Source organism: Lygodium microphyllum, chromosome 19 (genome assembly GCF_053477565.2).
Source record: "Lygodium microphyllum isolate KBCC chromosome 19, Lygodium_microphyllum_v1.1.10, whole genome shotgun sequence".
Classification (NCBI taxonomy): domain Eukaryota; kingdom Viridiplantae; phylum Streptophyta; class Polypodiopsida; order Schizaeales; family Lygodiaceae; genus Lygodium; species Lygodium microphyllum.
This window is the reverse complement of record NC_141153.1, coordinates 129,790,710-129,817,545: the sequence shown is the minus strand read 5'-3', so window position 1 is coordinate 129,817,545 and position 26,836 is coordinate 129,790,710.

The window sequence follows — 26,836 nt, the reverse complement described above, 5'->3', positions numbered from 1 at the left end:
CATACGCATATAGACACGCATATACACCCGAAGATAGACGCACTTATAGATGCACATATAGATGCGCACATACACGCGCATATACATGCGCACATACATGCGCATATACATGCACACATAGATGCGATTATAGACGCGAAAAACAGTGTATGAAAAAAAAACCTCAAAGGAGATGTGGTTGTTTAATGCGAGTGCGTCTACAAGCGCGTCTACTCTGTGGATCAGACGCACTCTTACACGCGCTAGGTCCACAAAACTCAAAAAAACCTATGAGGTTTTATGGATCTTCAACACTTGCGTGTCTACGAGAGCGTCTGCTCTGTATATCAGATGCGCTTGTAGACGCGAATTAGCAGTGAAGCACAAAATAAAACTAGGAAAAGCGAGCAACAACTAACATATCCAAAGCTAAGAAGGAACCAAAATACAACTCAAAGTATACACAGAGAGAGAGAGAGGGAGAGAGAGAGAGAGAGAGAGATAAGAGAAGAAGGACTCACCTTGAATATTTGTTGTGATGGGCAGTGGTACAACTACAAACTCCTTCTTCTCCTCCATCTCCTTGCTCTTTGGCTATTCTCCTCATCGCAACAAACATACCAAAAGCTTAAAAGGTAGCAAAATACAACTTAAAGCAAAGATAGAGAGAGAGGGAGGGAGGGAGGGAGGGAGGGAGGGAGGGAGAGGGAGAGAGAGTGAGAGTGAGTGAGTGAGTGAGAGAGACAAGAAGGACTCACCTTGAATCGGTGTTGTGATGGGCGGCGACAGGGCTACAAACTCCTTCTCCTCCCTCTCCTTTCTCTTTGCCTCTTGCTTCCTCCTCTCTTTACCCTTTCTTCTTTGCCTCTTCCTTTCTCCTCTCTTTGTGTCATGTGCCTGTCAAAAAAACCCAAAAGAAACGCAAGACAGGACTACTTTGAAAAGAATGACACACCAGCAATATTTTTTAAAATTTTAGTGCGCGTCTGTGCACGGGTCTATAAGTGCGTGTATATAGAGCACGAATTGCTTATAGACGCGCTTATATATGCACAGTTAAACGCACTTATAGATGCGCATATACACACGCTTGTAGATGCGCATATACATGTGCACATAGATGCGATTTCACATGCAAATTAGACGCAAATATAGACGTGCAATTGCATCTATATTTTTTAAAATTTTTTAAAATTGTAGTGCGCATCTGTGCGTGCGTCTATAACTGCTGCTCATTGTAGTGTACATGTCTGAAAACGCATCTATATTCGCGTCTATTTGCGCGGATAGATAGACGTAAAATTCACGTCTATTTACACACTCCTTTACACGCACATACAGACGCGATGATAGATGCACCCGACTTTGCGCGTCTATGCCTCGTTTCTATTGTAGTGTACTACTACTACTACAACCACGACTACTACGACTACCACAACAACAAACCACTACCACTACAATAAACAAGAAAAGAAGAAAAAACAACAACAACAACTACTACTACTACTACAATAACAACAAACAAGATAAGAAAAAAAATACAACAACAACAACAACAAACAAGAAAACTAAACAACAATAAATAAGAAAAGAAAAAAAACTACTACTACTACAATAACAACAAACAAGAAAACTACTATTACTACTATTAGTACTACTACTACAATCACAACTACGACGACTACGACCATGCTAGGACTATCATAACAACAACAAACTAGAAGAGAAGAAATTAAACAACAACTACTACTATCACTACCACTACCACTACCACTATCACTACCACAAAAACAACAAATAAGAAAATAAGAAATCAAACAATAACTATCACTACCGCTACTGCTAATGCTACGACTATTATGACTACCACAACAATAACAAATTTTTTTTAAAAAAAAGAAGAAATAAAACAACAACAACAATAACAAAAACCTCTCCCTCCCTCTCCCTCTCCCTCTCTTTCTCTCTTTCCCTATTATGTTTAATGTTTTCTCCCGCTCTCTCGTTTCTTCTTTCCTTTTCTCTCTTCCTCTCCCTTTCTCATTTCCTCTCCCTCTCTCAATACACATGATTTTTAACAAAAACAAGTAAAATAAAAAGATAAAAAACAAAAACAAAGCAAGAAGGAACAATGCACTCACCTTTGCGACGGTGGCTCCTCTTTGCGACGATGGCTCCTCTTCGCCCTCCATACACTTCCTCCTCTTCTTCCCGAATGGCGGCGGTGGTGCTGAGAGGGAGGGAGGGAGGGAGGGAGGGAGGGAGGGAGGGAGAGGGAGAGAGAGTGAGAGTGAGTGAGTGAGTGAGAGAGACAAGAAGGACTCACCTTGAATCGGTGTTGTGATGGGCGGCGACAGGGCTACAAACTCCTTCTCCTCCCTCTCCTTTCTCTTTGCCTCTTGCTTCCTCCTCTCTTTACCCTTTCTTCTTTGCCTCTTCCTTTCTCCTCTCTTTGTGTCGTGTGCCTGTCAAAAAAACCCAAAAGAAACGCAAGACAGGACTACTTTGAAAAGAATGACACACCAGCAATATTTTTTAAAATTTTAGTGCGCGTCTGTGCACGGGTCTATAAGCGCGTGTATATAGAGCACGAATTGCTTATAGACGCGCTTATATATGCACAGTTAAACGCACTTATAGATGCGCATATACACACGCTTGTAGATGCGCGTATACATGTGCACATAGATGCGATTTCACATGCAAATTAGACGCAAATATAGACGTGCAATTGCATCTATATTTTTTAAAATTTTTTAAAATTGTAGTGCGCATCTGTGCTTGCGTCTATAACTGCTGCTCGTTGTAGTGTACATGTCTGAAAACGCATCTATATTCGCGTCTATTTGCGTGGATAGATAGACGTAAAATTCACGTCTATTTACACACTCCTTTACACGCACATACAGACGCGATGATAGACGCACCCGACTTTGCGCGTCTATGCCTCGTTTCTATTGTAGTGTACTACTACTACTACAACCACGACTACTACGACTACCACAACAACAAACCACTACCACTACAATAAACAAGAAAAGAAGAAAAAACAACAACAACAACTACTACTACTACTACAATAACAACAAACAAGATAAGAAAAAAAATACAACAACAACAACAACAAACAAGAAAACTAAACAACAATAAATAAGAAAAGAAAAAAAACTACTACTACTACAATAACAACAAACAAGAAAACTACTATTACTACTATTAGTACTACTACTACAATCACAACTACGACGACTACGACCATGCTAGGACTATCATAACAACAACAAACTAGAAGAGAAGAAATGAAACAACAACTACTACTATCACTACCACTACCACTACCACTATCACTACCACAAAAACAACAAATAAGAAAATAAGAAATCAAACAATAACTATCACTACCGCTACTGCTAATGCTACGACTATTATGACTACCACAACAATAACAAATTTTTTTTAAAAAAAAGAAGAAATAAAACAACAACAACAATAACAAAAACCTCTCCCTCCCTCTCCCTCTCCCTCTCTTTCTCTCTTTCCCTATTATGTTTAATGTTTTCTCCCGCTCTCTCGTTTCTTCTTTCCTTTTCTCTCTTCCTTTCCCTTTCTCATTTCCTCTCCCTCTCTCAATACACATGATTTTTAACAAAAACAAGTAAAATAAAAAGATAAAAAACAAAAACAAAGCAAGAAGGAACAATGCACTCACCTTTGCGACGGTGGCTCCTCTTTGCGACGATGGCTCCTCTTCGCCCTCCATACACTTCCTCCTCTTCTTCCCGAATGGCGGCGGTGGTGCTGAGAGAGAGGGAGGGAGGGAGGGAGGGAGGGAGGGAGGGAGGGAGAGGGAGAGAGAGTGAGAGTGAGTGAGTGAGTGAGAGAGACAAGAAGGACTCACCTTGAATCGGTGTTGTGATGGGCGGCGACAGGGCTACAAACTCCTTCTCCTCCCTCTCCTTTCTCTTTGCCTCTTGCTTCCTCCTCTCTTTACCCTTTCTTCTTTGCCTCTTCCTTTCTCCTCTCTTTGTGTCGTGTGCCTGTCAAAAAAACCCAAAAGAAACGCAAGACAGGACTACTTTGAAAAGAATGACACACCAGCAATATTTTTTAAAATGTTAGTGCGCGTCTGTGCACGGGTCTATAAGCGCGTGTATATAGAGCACGAATTGCTTATAGACGCGCTTATATATGCACAGTTAAACGCACTTATAGATGCGCATATACACACGCTTGTAGATGCGCGTATACATGTGCACATAGATGCGATTTCACATGCAAATTAGACGCAAATATAGACGTGCAATTGCATCTATATTTTTTAAAAATTTTTAAAATTATAGTGCGCATCTATGCTTGCGTCTATAACTGCTGCTCGTTGTAGTGTACATGTCTGAAAACGCATCTATATTCGCGTCTATTTGCGCGGATAGATAGACGTAAAATTCACGTCTATTTACACACTCCTTTACACGCACATACAGACGCGATGATAGACGCACCCGACTTTGCGCGTCTATGCCTCGTTTCTATTGTAGTGTACTACTACTACTACAACCACGACTACTACGACTACCACAACAACAAACCACTACCACTACAATAAACAAGAAACGAAGAAAAAACAACAACAACAACTACTACTACTACTACAATAACAACAAACAAGATAAGAAAAAAAATACAACAACAACAACAACAAACAAGAAAACTAAACAACAATAAATAAGAAAAGAAAAAAAACTACTACTACTACAATAACAACAAACAAGAAAACTACTATTACTACTATTAGTACTACTACTACAATCACAACTACGACGACTACGACCATGCTAGGACTATCATAACAACAACAAACTAGAAGAGAAGAAATGAAACAACAACTACTACTATCACTATCACTACCACTACCACTATCACTACCACAAAAACAACAAATAAGAAAATAAGAAATCAAACAATAACTATCACTACCGCTACTGCTAATGCTACGACTATTATGACTACCACAACAATAACAAATTTTTTTTAAAAAAAAGAAGAAATAAAACAACAACAACAATAACAAAAACCTCTCCCTCCCTCTCCCTCTCCCTCTCTTTCTCTCTTTCCCTATTATGTTTAATGTTTTCTCCCGCTCTCTCGTTTCTTCTTTCCTTTTCTCTCTTCCTCTCCCTTTCTCATTTCCTCTCCCTCTCTCAATACACATGATTTTTAACAAAAACAAGTAAAATAAAAAGATAAAAAACAAAAACAAAGCAAGAAGGAACAATGCACTCACCTTTGCGACGGTGGCTCCTCTTTGCGACGATGGCTCCTCTTCGCCCTCCATACACTTCCTCCTCTTCTTCCCGAATGGCGGCGGTGGTGCTGAGAAGCTTTCCTTCTCCCTCTTTCTCTCTTTCTCTTTCTCTCCCTCTCCCTCTCAAATGAAAAATAGAGTTCGCTCTCTCTTTCATTTGTTCGCGCAAAATAACGCAGTCAGGTTTCGGCCCACATTTTTTCATCTGAGCACCCTCGCTACACCACTATTTTGCGTCGATAAGCGCCATCGCTATGCTTTCATATCCTTGTAGTTCATGAAGCTTCCTTCTCTCCATCAATGCCATGTAGCTATGCAATAGATGCCTCTCCTTATTGTTCTTGATGCTAAGACACAAGGAACTTTTAATCATTCCCTATCTAAGAAAAAAAGAGAATTCTCCATGGAATTCCCAAGTTAGAAATACATATAAGTAGGGAATGTAAATAATAGGGAAAGTGAAACATTTCCAAGTTAGAGGAACTCAAGAATCATGTAAGAGATTCCCTATGTAGGAAAATTTCCATATGTAGAAAATATTTCATGCATACGAAAAAGGTTTGGAGTTGAATCCCTAGTTATTCTAAAGAGAATTATTTAGAAAATTACAATAATGAAAATGGGTGGTAAAGAATGTCAAACTGTATTTGATAATAGTTACTATTTACTTCTTTAATAGAATAAGAGGTTTCATAACCAAGCTAGTCACATATTCTAGGAAGGATATTCTAGCTATTACCACACCTCTAGAGGCATAATCTAAGATGCATGAGAGCTTTTAGGATCATGACATGTGAATCGACAGTGAGGATGATGCTTCAACAAACATTGTAATAATACTAAAATCCAAAAACAAGAGAACCCCATTGCTAGCCAACCCTAACAAGCTAGGCTTGGAAACTACAAGAAGAGCACTTCCAAGTTGTAGACCATGGTTCTTGATACAATTGTAGATATAAGTTCTTAGCATCATTCATCCTTCCTTTAAAAAGCCAAAAGAAATTATCATTCTTATCTCATTCCTCCTATTCTAGATTTGATATGTTGCAATTCTCTGGTACTTCACAACAATATACATCAACTATGTCATTCACAATAGCTTCATGAGCTTGCTCTTAACCTTTAGAAATGGAAATGTGTATAGCATCTTGAATGTCTTTATCTTTTTGCTCTAGCTCACAGTCATTGGTATACTTCATCAATATTTCAAGATGCATTTGAGAAAGAGCTTAAATTACTAGACATTATTGAGCAAATGTTACTTGGATTCCCTACATTGCACATGAAAAGGAGTAAATAGACTAAAATGATGTATTTTAGTATATATGAGAGCTAATAAATTGCTAATTCTTGGTCCAATTACCTTTAAAACTAGAAAATAACTTAGGGCCATCAATAAGACAATAGTCTTTGAGTTGGAAGCTCAATCTAGAACATACACTTGGACTAAACTATTGGGATTCATCCATGCTGGTGCAAGAAATTAATATGATGCATGCCTTATAAGCAATAGTTTCATTGTCAGAAACTCATCAAAAAATAAAATCACCACTATGAGTAGTGCATTTGGTTCTCAATCCTAAAGAACAAATTATAAGGTTAATTGTTTTACAATCACTACTAGAAATGAATATTTCAAAGCCAGTATAGTAGACCATACCTTACTATGCCACAATATTCATCATTTTGAACATTAGGGATTTGTTGATCCCCCTTGTAGCCCTCTTCATTCTTCCAACAACTAATACTAAAAGCCCTCAAAGTTCTCAGTTCTTGTTCAATCAAGCACTAATCGCATGCATTTAGCTCTACTGATAATTGAAAGCTGAGTATAATTGTCCTTCATACGTCTTCATCCTTGACTGGAGAATCATAAGGTTCTTGTGTAGGTGCTCTAAATGGAGCTAAATAAAGGACAATCAGAAAGGCTAGTTGTACTATTACCTTTTTGTTATGTTAATATCATTAGAAGGAACTTTGCTATGGTGAATGGGCATGCAATTTGCATTACATGGAAAATGCGACAAATAAGGAAGACTTGAGGATGATTCTTCACCTTTTGTGCTTTTCTTGTGACCTAGAGAGAGTAGTTATTGCTACTATAAGATTACCACCTTACCCATCACACCTACTATAACTAGTTCTTGAGTGCAACCATTGTATCTAGTGGAATCCCATTTGCATTGTAGCAAACCTTTCATCATCTTTTTGTACATCATCCCATTAACCAAAAGCATTGAACATTTAGGTCTTCCATGAATAACCATTCTATGAGGCATAGTCCTGATCCAATCTTTCTACAAGCTCCTTCTCAAAGTGACTTAGCAACCCAACTTACCACATCATCTATATTTAAGGTCCTAATGCTTGCTACTTTTTGGGCAATAGACCTATACATAGCTACCCTTTAGGAAGGGTATCAAAGAAAGATTGTTGGCTCCCCATGACTCATTAATGATAAGATTGTTGGCTCCACATGGCTTATCAATGATAATTTCCACAATTATTTTTTCATTGTGAAATGATCCTAGAAAAAATTATATCTATTAGCTTCCCTTTCCTTCCATTTCAATCCCAATGATTGGACACATCACATGTACAATGATCTTTTTTTTATAGCAGGATAATGAACACATTTGCTATTAACACAATGCACCTAATCCATAGTGGCCACAAATGACAATGCCTCAAATGATGGTTCAACCACAACAACAGTGGCCTCAAACAATTCCTCCAATGGTGACTCAACAACACTGGAATCCCACCCACTGGAATCAACATCCCGAATTCTCAACAGGAGCTCTCAATCAGAACCAGAAAAAAGGACCTCTTGGATCAACCCAACCAATGTATGCATTAATTACAGAAGCTTCCCGAAACCCTACTACAAGTACTCCAGGAAGTGAAAATCTGAAGGACTACCTATCCAATTCAGTGGCATGTATCAAGAAAGAGCTTATATCATTGCTCCAAACTTATTGTTCAATAGCTCAATAGATTCCACTTTTCATAAGCTTTCCAATGATGTGTCACATGAGGGAAAACTTAAATATATATTTTTGGAGTTCTAATATTCTAAATAATGAAGAACGAGACTTGAAAGATTTCCAAATTCACTAAAATTGTATTTCATTGAGAAACTAGATAAAAATAACAATCATGGAAGTTTCGTATGACACTCTCTTATTGGAAAAGGCCTCTGGTGTTTCTTTCAAGTGAAACAAACTCATAGAGGCTTGAAAATCATTTGTTACTTCTATATATGTATGAAACTCATTTTTAGTCTTTGATGAGTTGGCCTTTCTCATGATCACTAAAGTCATCAACATGCAGGGTGAATCGTCTGAAAGATATAGTGAACAAGTCCAAGCATTTTATTCAAGTTTGGGAAGGGGACATAGCATATCCTCTTCATCAAGAGGTCAAGGTATAGGATGTGCTAGTTATAACTGGAAAAACAAGTTAAATTAACAGTTTGATAAAATACTATTTTCAAGAGGCTTGCAAAATTTAGAGGTAGGGGGAGTTGTAGAAAAAGAGATGGATAGCAAAATAGAGGTTCTAGCAATTCTGGTATTATTTATCATTTTTATGGAAAAACGGGTCATATTGCAGCCCAATGTTATGCTAAAACGAATGATATCCACAATGGTAAATTGTAGCAAAGAAAACTAAGCATCATCTTTAGGACAAAATGAAAACAAAAGTGAGCATCTATTTGTTATTCAGGTGCATCTAATCATATGATCAACCATGCTAAATGATATGAAGAGATGTAATATTTACAAAATCTAAGTTATGTGTAGATGGGTGATGATTCAAGCCATCTAATTTTACATACTGAAAAATTTTCCTTGTCCTTGCATAATGGTCAAATAAAGAGTCCGTCAGATGTATTACATGTGCCATCCATAGAAAAGAATTTAGTATTTATTGGCCACACGGTAAATTATAGCAAAGAAAGCTAAGCATCGCCTTCAAGATAAAATGAAAAAAAAAAGTGAGCATCTATTTGTTATGCAACATATGATAAATATTGTTATAAGAAAGAGGACACAATATAATATATGGTATGTTTATTTAGGTGTATCTAATCATATGATCAACCATGTTAAATGGTATGAAGAGATGTAATATTTACAAAATCTAGGTTTTGTATAGATGGGTGATGATTCATGCCATTGAATTTTACACATTGAAAAAGTATCATGATCCTTTGATAATGGTCAAATAAAGAGTCTATCAGATGTATTACATGTGCTATCCATCACAAAGAATTTAGTATCTATTGGCTAGAGGGTGGAGCAAGGGCTATAAGTTTGATTTAATATAAAGGAATGTTTTGTAGAAGACATTAATCATGATTGTAGGTTGATCACAAAAGGAAGTAGAGTTGGTCGCATGTTTACTTTAGATACTAGACTTCCTCTTATGGATGTAAAAGGAAAAATAGTTGTTGTAGACATTGAAATATGACACAAATATATTGGACATAAAAATATGTAAAAGCTCAAATTAATGTGGTCCAAAGGATTGGTTATATGGTTATCTACTTTTAGAGTTGCACAATTTCATAAAGTGTATAAAACATGTCAGTTTGGTAAGCAGACAAGACAACCCTTTTTGCATGAGAGAGATGTAAGTAGAAATATACTTAATGCTATGCATATGGATATTTGGGATCCTACACAAAACATATCTATTGGTGGAAATAAATATATTGTTACATTTATTGATGATTGCTCTAGAAAACTATGAGTGTATTTCATGAAGGAAAAGAGTGATGTGTTTGAGCACCTCAAAACATTCAAGGCTACTATTGAAAAAAAGACAAGCTTGAAAGTTTAGTGGCTTGAGGTTAGATGGAAGGGTGAGTACCTCTCTAATGAGTTCAATGACTCACTTTTTGAGGTATCATGGAATAAAGAGATAGTTTACTTGTAGGCATACCCCACAACTAAATGAGGTTACACAAGGGAATATATATATATATATATTATAGAAGTTGAATAAACATTCATGGGCCGAAAAAAATTTGACAAAATATTTTTCATCTAAAACTATTCATAATGTTGTTTGTATTATGAATAGAACTCCCATAGTTGTAATTCATAAAATGACCCTTGAAGAATGCTTTTCCAAGCAAGAAGCATGATATGTCACACTTGAAAGTTTTTTATTGTATTGCATATGTTTATAGGATAAAAAACGAGATTAGATGGAAGTTTGATCCAAAGGCTGAAAATTTTATTTTCATTTGATACTCTTCAAAGGAAAAAGGGTATCACTATTATAAACCTGTCATAGGTGAGTTTAAAGAGTGAGTAGGCATGTTATTTTTTATGAGATGAGAATGGTGTATGCATCTATTATTGATGCATTAGATGATAATGATTATCATGATAGTTATGTGTAGAAAGAAAAGTAAGATTTACATTAGCCTTAATGGACCAAAAACATTATTTGGTACTATATCTATAGCTATCCCTTTGTCTAGGAGACTAAGAAGTAGCTCAACATCTTCATGTGTATCTACAAGTGTTGCATGTAGAGACAAAGAAAAGAATAAAGTATCATATGGTAATGATGCATTTGCTAGTGATTTGGGGTTTGATGGAGATTCCAATGGTTTATAGAGTTTGGATGACAAGCTTGGTATTCCTTCAGTCAAGAGGCTAGGTATAGAGAGAGCACATGGCAATGTAAAGAATTTATTAAGTAATCCAATGATACACTGGTCTAGTAGGGTCAAATACCATGTTTAAAAATTTTATTTTGAAGGTTATGAAACTCACTATTATGCTTTTATGGTAAAGGTGTTTGAGGATGTTGATTCCACTTGTTTTGAGGATGTTGTTGATCATGCTCATTGGGATGTAGCAATGGATAAGGAGATGGATAAATTATAATCTAATAAGACTTGGGATCTAGTACCATTTCCAACTAAGGGCATGAAAGCTATTAGATATAAGTGAATCTATAAAATTAAGCATAATATAGATGGTTCTGTTAGCAAGTATAAAACCTAAGTTAATTGCAAAAGGATATACTCTAACATATGGCATAGATTATAGAGAGACGTTCAAACTAGTTGCTAGGATAGAAATTGTTAGATATGGATTACTTTGGCAAGAGCCAAAATTTGGATTTTGTAGCAAATAGATGTAAATAATAACTTCTTGCATGCTGAATCGCAAGAAGAGATGTATATGGATCAACCAACATGTAATGAGAATTAGATCATCCCACATATATGTACAAGTTAAAGAAGGTGCTCTATGAGCTAAAGCAAGCACGTAGAGCATGTTCTGAAAAGATTGAAGAGTATCTTATAAACATTGAATTTTATGTTTCCAATTGTGATCACTCACTTTCTATGAGAAAGGGAGATGTAGGTTTGGTCATCATAGTTATCTATGTGAATGACTTGATTATTACAAGTAACACTAAAACAGTGGGATTGCTAAAGTTAAGGACATTTTGAAGAAGAAGTTTGAGATGAAGGATTTGGGTAAAATTATGTAGTTTCTTCAAATTCAAGTGACTAGATATGATGATTGTATATAGATATCACAAATACAGTACGGCGTGGATGTATTAATTAAGTATGGTATGACAACGTCTAAGCCTCTTTTGGTACCATTGAAGAAAAATATAAAGTTGAGTACTAATGTTGGGGATGCTAGAATATCAAGCTCTCGTTCCTCTTCAGTCAGTCTATCTTTATGTGTGTGACCGACATTAGCTAGATACAGCTATACACGTGTGTGACATTCAAAAAGTCGGTGTAGTCAGTGCCTTAACCACTGTTAGTCTTGGTTAGTCATACCTATGTACGTAAGTCTCTGTCAGTTTATATGATGGAAGAATAATGAAAGAAGAACAACAATGAGCTGAGGCTCGTCTTCCGCTCCACACTACAAGATATAGGCCTTATACCGACGTTTAAAGCGACAAAAACACAAACAACAAAATTTTCCCCCGTCGTCGCAGAAAGCGTCGTTATTAACGATGCCACAGAAACATCGGTATTGGCATCGCTATCAACGTCGCTATTGGTGTTGCTATGCACATCTCAAACCGTCACTATCACCGTCGGTATTGGCGTCGCTATCAGCAAGCTGCCCTGCCACATATAGCACTGTGTGCTTTATGAGAGCCATATAAAATAGTTTCTGCACTACTGTGTACAATGCGCTTGCAAACAAAAACAATGTATACTAAAATCATAAAACTGATACATGAAATAAATACATGATCGCATAAAAAGCCATTGGTACAATCATGACAGGATATCACTAATACATAGAGCATGTCTACATAAATCAGGTGACTAAAACATAAAGGTGTGTGAGCTCCAGGGATCTAAGGGCGAGCTATGCATCCTCGTCCCCCGAAAGCTTGTCCCGTCGCAAAGGAGCATCAAACGGACTCTGCAAAAAAAGAAACAACACATCAGTCCACCATACAAAAATGCATTCAAATATCTCATGGTAACTATGGACAAGAAAGATGAGTGACTTACAGGGCTGCCGCGTCTATACAATCGGTCGATCAATGCATTGAGACCGTGCTTCTCTGCATATCGAGTCTCAAGGCTAGACGGATTGCAAATTTTAATGGAGTGCTGCAAAGAAAACAAAATGCTAATTGTTAGAAACATGATTGTCAGTACAAAGAATATTTAAAAAAAATAAGCAAGCAAAACAAAAGAAAAACTTACAAAGTCCTCCAAATATGTCCTGTGGCCGCCACTCCCAAGATGATGGACCACTCCGGCCTCGAGTCATGCCCTCGCCGCCTCGCGCTACTGACTCCAACGGCCTAGAGAATCTATAGCCTCCTCCCTTAGTCCATGCCAGTCATCTACATCTAACCACTCGGGCTTTGCAGCCCCACTCTTGATTACCTTGCATGCATCGGATCGTCTATGTGACATGTACGCATGCATGCAAACCATCATCGAGCCCATAGATAATCTATCTACTGCGGCTGGCACCGGAAACTCCTCGTGCAAAGATGCTACTATGTAGTCCTTACTTCCCTTCAGTATGTTCTTCCAATGATTCAAAGACGTTGTGCCGAAAAACTTATTGGCACAACTCTCTCATGCGAGCCATCACTCTCCTCCCCTCATCATTCATGATGATGGCTCCTGACCTACTATCGACCAGATATCCATAACCCCTAGGAGTATGCCTAAGATGGGTCCTCTCCCATCTGCGTCCACGCTCCTAGGCATATCCAGGAGACCCCTTTGCATCCCGTGTACCGACACGGGTAATCTCTCTTGGAGTGGCACCCAAAGGGGTGCCACCTGACGGCTGTGCAAAAGCCGGAGTAACTAGAGTAGACGTCCCCACAGGTGTGACAAATCCTGGAGGTGACGCAGCTCTAGCTGAACGATGAGACGGAGATATGGCGTCCGCGTCTCCACAACATGCACCTGAGCCACGAGAGCGAGGAGTCACACCTATATCCCGTGTCGACCACAGGCTCACTGCCTCTGTATCTCTACAGCATCCCCCTGACCCTGATCCTGATGCACTCCCTCCCTCTGGTCCAAGTCATGAGCGTCGAGATCGTCTGCTCGAAGCCAAAGCATCCGATCATGCTGAAGTAGATCTCGCAGAGTGCCCTAATGAAGAACGAGACAGCTCCTCGTCTACCATCTCTCTAAATCTAGCGATCTGGTTTGGAGACATGCGTGCGAAGATGTCATGTAACTCCTCATCGCTCATCCCTCGACTCATCCTGAAAATGTCACTTGCACAGACAAAAAATGATGTTAGAATAATCAATTTAAATCATACAAAGCACAGTAACATAAATCATTTTAAAAAAATCTCACTTAAAATACATATCTTATGTACCCTTATAAGCGATTAGTCAACAAATTGAGTAAGTGGATGCTCCAAGTATGAATTATCATATGGTTCCATGTTAATCTTCTGACACAGCTTCGCATACACTGGAAGATCGATAGACATGTCACCACAAAAGAATGAGTCCGCCTCATTCTCAAAGAATTCTTGGACTCCTGTATTTCCATCATTGTTAGCCGATGTTGGCTCCAAGCTTTTGACAGCCTCCACCCCTTGCAATATCGACCCCTCTATTTGCATATTATCTTCATCTATGCTCGGAACATCGCTTTGTCTTGCACTTCGGGGAGTTGAAGGTATAACATACCACCATCGAGGTTGTTGGGGATTTGGATAGAAGATTACCTGTTCACAAACACGTACAAGAGAGTTCAAACCATTGTGACATAAACCATGTCATAATACAATTAGCAAACAAATGACTCCATGGACCTGTTCACAATGGGCCGGCAACACAAAGGTGTCGTGCAAATCCGTCCATTTTTTTTCGAAATCTATTTGGAGAAATCCAGATGGACCTCGTCGAACTGTTGCTCCAGCTCCTCCAAGTACCACTTTGAACCATTGCACATCGAATAGTATCATGGAGAAGCTATAGTAATCCACCATAATAATACTTTGCAAGTTCCCAAAATACTCCATCTCATCCACATCCGTGTTTGGATACATTGCTCATCGCCGGCTCTCTTGCTCGAACCTTGCCATGACACCACAGTCCATTGTGGAGAGCATTTTGTCAATACCCTCCACACAAAAATGCCGTCCGCGCGACCACGCTACACTATATATTTTGTATTGTACATTGAAACGCTCAAATTAGATGTCACATATAAAATTTAGATACGACAGATTCTAAACCGCTCATCACCTTTGGACTATATCCCCTCGAGAATTTCCACTCCATTGAGACCTCTGTCCCTTCGCGAGATGCTGCGGTCAAGGCTCCATGCAACCATCGCGTTGACATAAACCGCAGCATCTCCTCCATGCCTTCAGGATATCGAATCAGTCGATGACGCATACTACATCGGAATTCAACTCGTGCTTCCTCTCGATCTTCCTAGAGATCTGGTACTTGGCGAGCCATGTCTCCATAGAGGCATGGTGCAACATACAGAAGCGATTCACCTTCTCTTCCATTGAGGCATCCATTCTTTTTTCTACCCCATTTCCAACCACCACATCTCGAGTCAGTCTATCATCGTCCTTCAGCGACCATAGCATTTCATTGTCTGGTTCCACCGTTTGTAGCCATTGTGAAATATGCACTAGTGCCTCAAACACCAACCAACCTTCGGCCATGCTACCTTCTGACCGAGCTAGTTGTCGCACAAAGCCTTTCAGGGTTTTCATGAAGTGCTCCAAGAAGAAAATCCATCACGTATGGACAGGTCCAGCAATCTCCACTTCATCCACAAGATGCACAAGAAGGTGGATTTGTATCGTGAGCATGCTGGTGGGCAGGTATTCCTCAAAGAGACGGACCGTCTCCACTGCTCCTCGCCTGTGGATTCAATAGAGGACGTCTTAATCTCCTTCTGTGAGATCCATTGCACTAAAGTCGACAACTTGTAAATGGCCCCGCGAATTTCTAGAGTAAGACGTTCTGCAATCGCGATCGGTAGTACAAACTGCCACAAATGAGAAAGCATTATGAACGATGGCCACATTCCAAATAGCAAAATGCCCACGCTAATTACAATCCATTCATAGTACAAACCTGACATATCTTATGCAAATCATGGGACTTTAGCCCTGATAATTTGTCGTCTTTAGAAAATGCGGACCTGAGAGAACGCATCATACCCGTCGGAGTGCGGATAGACTTGATTACTTGCTTCACAATGCGCTCTTCTTTAGTGGGCAAAACCCAAGGAGCGCAAGGAAGTTGCATGTGACCATCAACACTCGACTATGGCCAAAGCGCCTCCATCTTACCTACCTCCTTCAAATCCATTCGTGCCCCTATAGTGTCTCTCTTTCCTGTGATGTGGTCCCATAACAAGCTGCCCACATTCTTGAAAATATGCATGGGATCCAACAAGTGGTTGACCTGTAAGTAGGCCCAATATGGCGACTCGTAGAAAATTGAGAACCGTCGCATTCCATTTGGATGTGATTCCGTGTGGACCATTTTTAGCTCATACTAGCTTGCGACGTTCATACGTGTTGGAGCTCGTCCAAGGAAACCTTCCCTGAGTTCATGATCCTCCGACAAGAAAGCAGTGTGTCCTTGATATACCATCTTCTTCATGGTTCGTGACCTTCGAGAGTCTAAGTGTGGCCTGCACAATGGACATGCATGATAACATGAGGTAACCAGACCTATTCCAACACCACGACCTAGTGAATACTTGATTGAATGAGATAAAATATAGATACTACCAGCGAGAACGGAGGCCTGCTCACTTGAGCACTCTCCCAATCCCGAAAAGTCAAGCATCGTCCACATGAGAATGGCTCGAATATTGGCTGACCGCCGACCATCGCGCCTACTCATATCTTGCACAGTGACCCCCTCCTCCCACAAAATCTTAAGCTCATCGACTAATGGACAAAGATATACGTCCATATTTTTTACTTTGTAGCGGCCTGGGAGGAGCAAGCTAAGGATGAGATGTCCTTTCTTCGTAGAAAGCCATGGAGGGATGTTGTAGTTGACAAGGACTATATGCCACACATTGTAAGAAGTTGAGCGCAGACCGAATGGATTCACGCCATCCATTGTGAGACCGAGCCGAAGATTCCTTGGCTCTCACGCAAAGCCTGGGAAGGTAGAGTCAATGTGGCTCCATGCGCGCGAATCCGCTGATATTTGTTGAACTCCATCCGTGGACCTATTCTGCGCATGCCACGTTGTCAAGCTTGCCATGCCGGACGTATGAAGCATGTAGTTTATGCGGGGGATGAGGGGAAAGTGTCTGAGAAATTTTTGAGGATGGTTTGCCCTTGCAAGTCCTGTCGATACCTGTGAGCACCACACTTTGGACATATCTCCATAGTCTCGTATTCTCCTCGAAACAGACAGCAATCGTTGATACATGCATGGATGTTATTGTAGTCCATGCCAAGCTTCCGTAAAACATGTCGTGCATCATCACGAGACTCAAGCATGGTATTTGTAGGTGGTAATATATGATATTTCAATAACCTGAAAAAAATCATAAAACACCTTGAAAAAGCACAAATGTTTGTAATAATAGTGTTGAAAAAAAAATCAATGAAGAGTATGTACAAGGTACCTGAACAACTCGGTCACACTCGTATCGCTCCACCCGTATCTTGCTTGCACACTTAAGAGTGCAAGTAGTGTCTTCAGCCAAGATACTCAGCACCCATCATATAATGGTATGGATGCTTCCTCTCTAAGCTGATTAGAAGTCTCGATATCCATGGGAATCAATGCATCGATCATTGCCTCCATCTCAGGCTCCAAAATTGTAGGTAGGTCTGGAAGGTTGCTTGTCTCCTCTGGCATTGATGGTATAGGTTGGCCTTGCGAGTGGTGGATTGGCTCCTGCACTCCATCTATCGCACGCCCACGAAATCTTCTAATTGGCCGCAAAGGGTGCACTCCCCCTTGGAACGAGACATCACCTCCCTGGATAGAGAATTTGCCAGCAAGACCCAATCTTATTGTATATGGTATTCAATTAGCTTGTGAGTACAATGCATGATTAATATTAACTTCAAATTACCATTTTCTAAAAATCCGCAATCACCTGATCAATGATCTCAGATTGAAACTCACCAAATCGTCGTATGTGTTCTATAGACAATCAGCATTTTTGTCTAATTGCCAACTTGCATTGAGAGCAAGGACATGGGACATGCTGATTAAGATACGCCTCATGATCTTGAACAACAGGACCTTCTTTGTTTTCCATCTTGTCTACGTTACAACAAACAATTTAATGACTTGTAATACAATTTGGGAAAACGAGGCTCAAATGGATAGCTTTATGGAGATGTATGTCAAGTTGCAAGTTGACCATAAGCTCTTGCTTGAGCGGTTTTAGCCTCTGCAAGAGGTTGAGAAGCAAATTTTGAAAAACATTGAGGTTGATATTGATGCATCCATGGTGTTGAAATCTAAACTTCAAGATATAAGAAATGCTTTACTGATTGATGTAAAAAATGCATGGGACATAGTAGTTGAGAGATTTATTGATGTTATATCTCGGTCATATACCATGCTCAAGGATTTGTTTGTACTGGTAGATAATTATTCATTATTGTAGAAAAAAATGCATTGGTTCATAAGGTTCATGAGTTCGAGACTAAATGTTTGGACTTGACTAAAAGATTGGATAATGCCTTAGATGCTACTTCATCATTGCAACAAAAAGATTGGTGACAAGGATGCTATGATTAATGAAGTTCTTTACGAGGTGAATATAGAGTTGAAGGGGACGGAACATGATTCTTCTTTGGGACTTAGTGGTGATCAGTCAATTATTGAGGTGTCTTCTTGTGTAACGTGTCCACTAGAATCCTCTAGGACACGTCTTAGCAGTCCATCGGAAAGGTTGTCTAGAAAACTCCACCCGGCACTCCCACGGAATGTTGCGGGTTTTGCAATCTAGGACTTTCCGCGTCTGCCACGTAACGGAAGCGTCCTGGCCGTTCCCACTAGGATCGACTGGAATTGTTTGGTCATTGTACTAACAGCGACTAACGTCAGACCTGATCGAACTACTTTACGTAGAAACGCTAGGTCTGAAGCGGATTCATGCTGCACTTGGTTCAAGGAGAATGGGAAACGAGAGGGATGCAAGGCTCGACCTCTCTGCCAAAAGGCATAGTCCCATTCCGTTCCCCTAAAACAGCGTGAATCGGGTAATCGGTAATTCCAAGTCATCGTTCTCACTACCTGTTTCGGTGATGTTGATCATCCTTCTGTTCGTCGAAGACTTTGAGAAAAGTTTCCGGCTAACCGGGACCACCCATCCATAGGACGGACCCATGGTCCATCCTCCGCACTTTCCTCGGTTTGTTTTAGTTATGTAATTACCTACCACATTAGTTTGACATATACAAACAGCTTCTTTGAATTAACCCTGTTATGCACCGGTTCCTTCACGTAATCTTATCACAGGACATAAAGAAAACAATGCCAAACAACTTCTTTATTACCATTTTATCCTTTTATCTTTGAAATACAAGGAGTTTCGCCCGTAGGCATATTCATAATCCGTCGAAGGCTATCCAGTAATCCACCAGGGATCACTAATCCAAGTTTCCGCCCGTAGACTAGTATGCGGGCCTCGAGATCCAATCCCGAGTCACGTTAGTCTCTTGTGCAGGACCCGGAAGGCGAGGGATTTACAGCCAGAGCCCCCCCTGGCACCCAAGCGTCCTCCTGATCCAAGCAGAACTCAACGGAGAGACCTCTCACGGCGGGTTCGGTCCACGTTCCCGGCGTGGTTCACAACCCCCTTGGTTAGGGTTAGGCAGGCAGTCGGGGGTAACTGAAGCTGCCTCTCCCTTTAGGCTTCAACCTGAAGTATTTAGATATGTTTTCCTCCTTTAGTTCATTGAGCAAACAATGCAAACAGTGCTTTTCTAACGGTTACAAGCACAAACAAATTCCAATGGTCGTTGTGGCTGGCAAACTGTCAAGGAGTGACTTCCTTTCCTCCGAATGCAATCCGCATTCGTTCCGGAATCAATTGCAACTTGGCAAGATTCCTATCATTCTTGGGTTAGGGTCATACCCTACCCATACTTTAGTGTTTAGTTGTGGTAGGTTCCAGCGACCATGTCGCTTTGGTTTATAGTCTGGTCATTTGCTTCAAGGCAAATACTTAACTTTCCTTTTCCTTGGCAAATTATTCCAAAAGTGAGTAACAGGATGATTAGACATCCTCCAAATCATTCCTAATTAGGTTGGCCCATGGTTCTAGAAATATGCAACTCTGTCGGAGTTTCGTCATGATCCTTAGGATAACCTTAGATCATTTCATACATGAACATCCAATTGCTTCGACATTTTGTGAACGTGTGTAGGATCTTTAGATTCACGGTTTTTGTCTAAAGCTAGGTCGAATTATTATTGCACTAAGTTCTAGTTAGCACTTGGAATACCTTTCATTCCGACAGAGCCATACCCATGATTAGGTTACTTAGTCACTATCTTGCAACGAGGGTGATCCTTCTAAAGGTAATAACTAAATCTAACGGAGAGCAATAGATACAATTCCACCAAAACGCGTAAACATGCGATTGATTGCCTCTACGTATCACATGGTTCATGATAACATTATCTTTCCTTAGTAAGGTAAAATGCTTGCCAATCTGTATGCTAACTTTCCTAGGTCCTACTAGGATTTACCAATTAATCATGCCTACTACTTGTAGTCCATACTTTCGAATACTATGCTTTGACCCTAAATGCAACTCTTAACGATGGCATGACGACTACGCAATACTCAACGTTCTCCTAGCTACGAAGTAGATAATGAAGTTTATACAAACTAGTGTTTATTTATTCCATCTTACAAGCTATTTGCAAGTCCATACGTTCACTTTAGTACTCTATTCTTTCCGGAAAATACTTTATGGTGTTAACCCTTTTCCTATGAAGTCATTGCGAGAAGTATGTTGCCTAATGTGCAGCACACACTTATTCCTACCATGTCTAGGACGGAAGATAATGTACTTATAAATTCCATTTCTTTGCCTAAGTTTAGACTCATTACCTTGATGATGTACCAAAAACTACATGCAACTAGCCTTCTACTCGCTCAAATTCACGACATATATCAATCTTACCTAATGTTCAAGAGATGCCTTAACACATGTATTTCTTTCCAATTTCCGTATGCATTAAAATTAAACGTAAAAATGTGCAATTTCCTTTATGAGCTAAGCGCGCCTAATCATTTCCTTATGCGGAATTAACTCGAAGAAACCTGGACTTGAGGAGTCGGGGAGATGTCCACTTGTACATTCGGAGATGAGCCTTCCGCGGTCGCACCTTGCGATCTTTTTGGGGCCATCGTAGACGTAAATCCGACTTCCGATTCGCCTTTGGGATCTACGGAGTGACGGGTCTCGGAATGCGGCCTTCTGACTCTTGCCTTTATCCTTGTAGGCGGAAGATTTCTTTACGCGATGTTGCTTGTGGCAAAAGCTTTAGGAGTCTTTCAAGAAACTCGAATCGGCACGGAATTTAATCTCAATCGGCTTGCGGCTTTAAAAATCTATCTGTGAAATCCTTGTCGATGGGTCTCGTGGGGTCTTTACGATCCTCACCTCCTCCTCTTCAAAGTTCCGGGGAGGGTATGAAAAGGACTTCTTGGCAATGTGGTGGGAAGGGCCTTTGGGACAGGTGGTGGGAAGGGGGGTTAAGGAGGCCCCCCCTTAGAAGCTTCTGCTTCCACAGAAGCACGTGGGGGAAGGGGGGTCGTGATCCACGTGGCGGGGCGGCCTGAGCTGGCCGTGGTCAGGGCGGCAGCGGTGGCGGTTCGTGGCGTGGCTGGCGGACCAGCAGCTGGCGGCAGCGCGGCAGCTCCCGTTCGTTGGCGGCGACCTCCACCTCCACGGCCCGTCGTCTCCTTCAGCTCTTCTCCCACAGCTCCTCCCTTTCTCTCCCTCTCTCACAGGCCTCCCCTCTCTAGCACACCCCCTTGATGGGGGGTGTTTATAGAGGAATGGGGGTGGGGAAGAGGGTCTCCACCCACGTGGAGAACTTCCTCATGCAATCCCTCACTTGGCCATCCCCCCTCCACACTCCCTCTCCTCCAGCCATGCATCGGCTGGGGGAAGGGGTAATAGTAAAAAAATTTACCTTAATTTAATTAAATTGTCCCTCCCAAGAGGGTGTTTTTGCGGGTCTTGCGGTTTTGATCTCCCGGTCTTGATTTACCAAAGCGGAGGATCCCATTTCACGCGCGCTGGTCACACATTACACTGTCAATAATTTCAATGCAAGAGATACCCTTTGCACAAGGTTTACACGGTGTGCGGAAGGTTAATATTTACGGTACGGATACGCGGAAATATTACATTCTCTCCCCCTTAGAAGAATCGAGATGTCCTCATCTCGAGATAAACTGGGGATATTGAAGATTGAGAGAGCTTTCATCCATCCAGGTAGCATCCTCTTCGGGATAATCTTTCCACTGGACGAGGCATTCTCTCAAGGTTCTAGATCTCAACTGTCTCTCCCTGACATCTAAAATCTTTTCCGGCCTTAGTTCAAGGATTCCTTGGCTAGGCATTACAATTTGTTGGTCATCAAGTACATGATTTGGGTTGGGTACATACTTTTTTAAGAGACTAATATGGAATACATTGTGAACTTTTAGGTTATCAGGAAGTTGTAATTTATAAGCATTGGGTCCTAGGCATTTGAGGATTTTATACGGTCCACAGTACCTTGGACTTAGCTTCTTGCATTTACCTAGAGATAAAGAACTCTTTTTCGGCCGTACTCGAATGAAGACCATGTCTCCTTCTCCGAAGATCCGCTCTTGGCGCTTCAAATCTGCATATGCCTTTTGTCTATCTTTGGCTGCTTGTATGTCTTGTCTTATTGACCTTATTTGGTCATCCATGTCGTCCAACATTTGTCTTGAAGCTTCCACTCTCAGGGTAGGATCAGAAAAATTTAGAGGACTTCGACAATCATGACCATACAATGCCTGAAAAGGAGTCATTTGAATGCTCTGCTGATAAGAAGCATTGTAAGAAAATTCTACTAACGGCAAATATTGAATCCATCTCTTTGGCTCTCGACAGCAGTAGGCCCTAAGAATATCCTCAATGATTTGATTTACCCGCTCTGTTTGTCCATCTGTTTGGGGATGGTAGGCAGTGCTAAAACAGAGTTGAGTCCCAATAGCTTCAAAGATAGCTTTCCAGAAGTGAGAAGTGAAAAGAGAATCTCTATCGCTAATGATCCTTCTAGGTAAACCATGTAGCTTGAATATTTCTTTGATAAACACTGTTGCGATATCGGAGGCTTTATAGTTTGTCTTTACTGGAATCAGGTGTGCAACCTTAGTAAGCATGTCAACTACAACCATAATGGAGTTGTATCCTCCTTGGACTTGGGGTAAGCCCACCACAAAATCCATACTGATGAATTCCCATTTCATTTGGGGAATGTCAAGTGGTTGCAATTTTCCTGGCATCATGACATGTTCAGCCTTGATACGTTGGCAAGACAAACATTCGGTGACATATTTGAGGACGTCACCTTTGAGCCTCTCCCAATAATAGCTCTTCCTGACTGCATTAATAGTTTTTGCATAGCCAGGATGTCCGGCGAAAGGGGAATCATGAGCTTCCCACAATATCTTCTGCTTAAGTGACTGGCTTGCTGGTATACATAGCCTTGTTCTATAGTAAATAAGTCCATTGTCAATAGAAAACTCATGATACTTTGCTTGCAACTTCGGATTCTGATCCTTGGTAGATATTTCTTTTATCATTGCTTGGTAGGCTAAGTCATGGCATGCTTCCTCTCTAGCTAATTCGAGTACTGGGTTGCTTGGCATAGATACCTTTGTAGCCAGAGATCTGGCCGTTGATGGATCCTGCAAGATTAGGGAGTTTAGGAATGCCTTGCGACTGAGTGCATCAGCAACTACATTCTCTTTCCCTGGTCGATACTTGATTTCAAAATCATATTCCTCCAATACTTCAATCCATCGACGTTGCCTCATGTTGAGCTCGTTCTGGGTAAAAATCCATTTGAGACTCTTATGATCGGTTACTAGAGTGAACTTATTTCCCAACAGGTAGTGTCTCCAAAGCTTTAGAGCATGGATGACAGCTAATAACTCCAGATCATGAGTGGCATAATTCTTTTCGTGACTCTTCAATTTCCTTGAAGAATATGCTACTGGATGACCTTCCTGCATAAGAACACACCCCAATGCAAGAATGCTAGCATCAGTTACTACCTCGAACTCCTTATTGAGATCAGGAAGTCTCAGAATAGGTGCTGATACCAAACATTGCTTCAATTGATCGAAGCTATTTTGCTCGGGAGTTGACCATGTAATGGAAGTCTGCTTCTTTAGTAAGTCGGTAAGAGGTGTTGCAATCAAAGCATAGTTTTTGATAAAGACCCTATACCATCCTGTCAAGCCAAGAAAGCTACGTATCTCTTTGACAGATACTGGTATTGGCCATTCAAGCACATCTCTGACTTTGGCTGGATCTACTGATATTCCTTCTGATGATACTATGAATCCTAGATATTCAATCTGACGTTTGAAGAATGCACACTTCTTCATTTTTGCATACAGCTTATGAGACCTCATTGTCTCCAAAACAATCCGTAGTTGAGGTTCATGATCTTCTTCCTGTTTAGAATAGACTAAAATGTCGTCGAAGAAGACAAGTACGAAATCATCAAGATATGGCCTAAAAATATCCTGCATTAACCTATTGAAAGTGGCAGGTGCATTTGTAAGTCCGAATGACATAACCAAGAATTCAAAGTGCCCATATCTTGTATTGAAGGCCGTTTTTGGAATATCCTCATCCTTGATCCTGATTTGATAGTAGCCTGATCTGAGATCAATTTTGGAGAAGATCTTTGCACCTTGAAGGCGATCAAGAAGCTCATCTATTCTAGGAATAGGGTACTTGTTCTTGACTGTTGATTGATTCAACCCACGGTAATCAATACATAGTCGAAGTGTCCCATCTTTCTTTTTCTGGAATAGGACTGGAGCTCCCCATGGTGAATTGCTAGGCCGGATGTAGCCCTGATCTAACAGTTGCTTGAGTTGTTCCTTCAACCCAATAGCTTCCGGAATAGACATTCTATAAGGTCTCTTTACAATTGGCGCAGCTCCAGGTATTAGCCTTATTTCATGATCAACTTCTCTTGGAGGTGGAAGTTCAGTTAATTCCTCAAGGAATACGTCAGCATATTCTTTTAGCCAAGAGGGTCCCTCATGAGACTCTTGCTTTTGATCCAACTTGTTGAGTTTGATCAAGTAAACAGGTAATCCTTTCCTAACCCCTTTTATGATCTGCGATACCTTGGCTAGCTGGATTCTCGGCACTCCTGCCTCACCTTGAGTCGTAACAAACTCTCTGTCAGAGTTTCGAAAGGAAACTTGACCCTTTCCACAGTGGATGTGGGCGTCATTGGGCTTAAGCCAATCCATCCCGAGTAGACACTCATGGATGCCTAAGTTCATGACTCTGAATTTGACTGAGGTTTTCTTTCCTCCCAGATAGAACTCCTCCTTAGCAGTTTGCCTAGCACAAGTTACCTCACGACCGTTTGCCAATTCCACAAGCAGGGTAGGTGCTTCTACTGTGGCGATTCCTAATCTCTTAGCACACGCTGGTGAGATAAAGGAATGTGTACTGCCACAATCAATCAAGGTTTTGAACCCTTTACCTTGATAGTCCGACGGCGTTTGAATTACCGAGAACTGGCGATTCGGGCCCTTCCTGTGTAAAGCGGCATGGACTGTTGCTCTTTCGAATTCCGCTTCCATAGTCGGATCTTCCTCTTCTTCCGCATTACATCTTTGCCTAGTGGTAATGCAGGCAGCTCTTCCTCTACCACAGGTGGCGGCTCCCTGCCCGCGGCCAGCACCTTGATGGTGTCCCTCGCTAAGCTTGGGACATTCCTTTCTGAAGTGACCAAGTTCGTTGCAGTGGAAACATCGGAGGTTTCGGCCATTACTGTGAGTAGGAACAAAGCTGTTGACGTTATTTGTCCTTGCTTTCTTTCTTTGTCCCTGATTGTGGCCTTGAACTCTCTTAACCTGAGGTCTGAATGCTCCTCTGCTTGGGTTGCTATAAGTCCAGTTCTTAATACTCCTTGGTTTAGCTTGCACTTCCTGAATTATAGGTGCTGCTCGAATGAGTGCATCCTGAAGATCTGACGGTCTCATAGATTCGAGACGAGTATTTACAGGTGGATTTAAGCCTGCACAAAATTTGGACACCTGCTGTGTCGTGTCCATTTGTGGGGCATACTTCAAGAGTGAGACAAACTTAGAGTAGTATGCGTCAAGCGTGAGTCCTAACTGTTTTAGCTCATAGAACTCATTCAATTTCTGTGTACGATATGCGGGTGGTAAATATCTCCCTTGCACGGCTTGCTTTAACTTCTCCCAGGTAACGGATCCCTCTGAAATCCCTTGATCCCTGCACCATTGTTTCCACCATAGTCTGGCTTCACCGGTGAGTTTTAATTTGGCGAGCATGGCCTGATTAGCAGGTGCAGTGCCAGCGGCTTCGAAGTAGTCCTCCATAGATTCAATCCAAATCTCAGCGTCTGATTGGACGAATCTGCCTCTCCCGTCAAACTCAGGTGGCTTTATCTGTTTGAGGAGGAACTTCTTCTCCTGGATCACAGTCGTACTTGCTGTAGGGGGCGAATTTGGAACCTGTACCTGGGGTTGCGCCTGGGTAAAAGTTTTCTTAACATTATTATATAATAATTGACATTAGCTTATCCTTAGTTCAACTATTTCGTAACTCATGAAGTTACTTAACTTTTTTCAACAACTTTGATGCACAATCGGATAGTGATAAAAGAAGTCCTTATTTATATTTATATGGCGTAGCCCCATACAACATCTCCAGTCATTACATCTAGTTTGGGGAGAACAACATAGTATTGGATTTGTCTATAGGAACTGTGTAATAGTAGGGTTTTGGGTCATGTATCTTTAGGAATCGA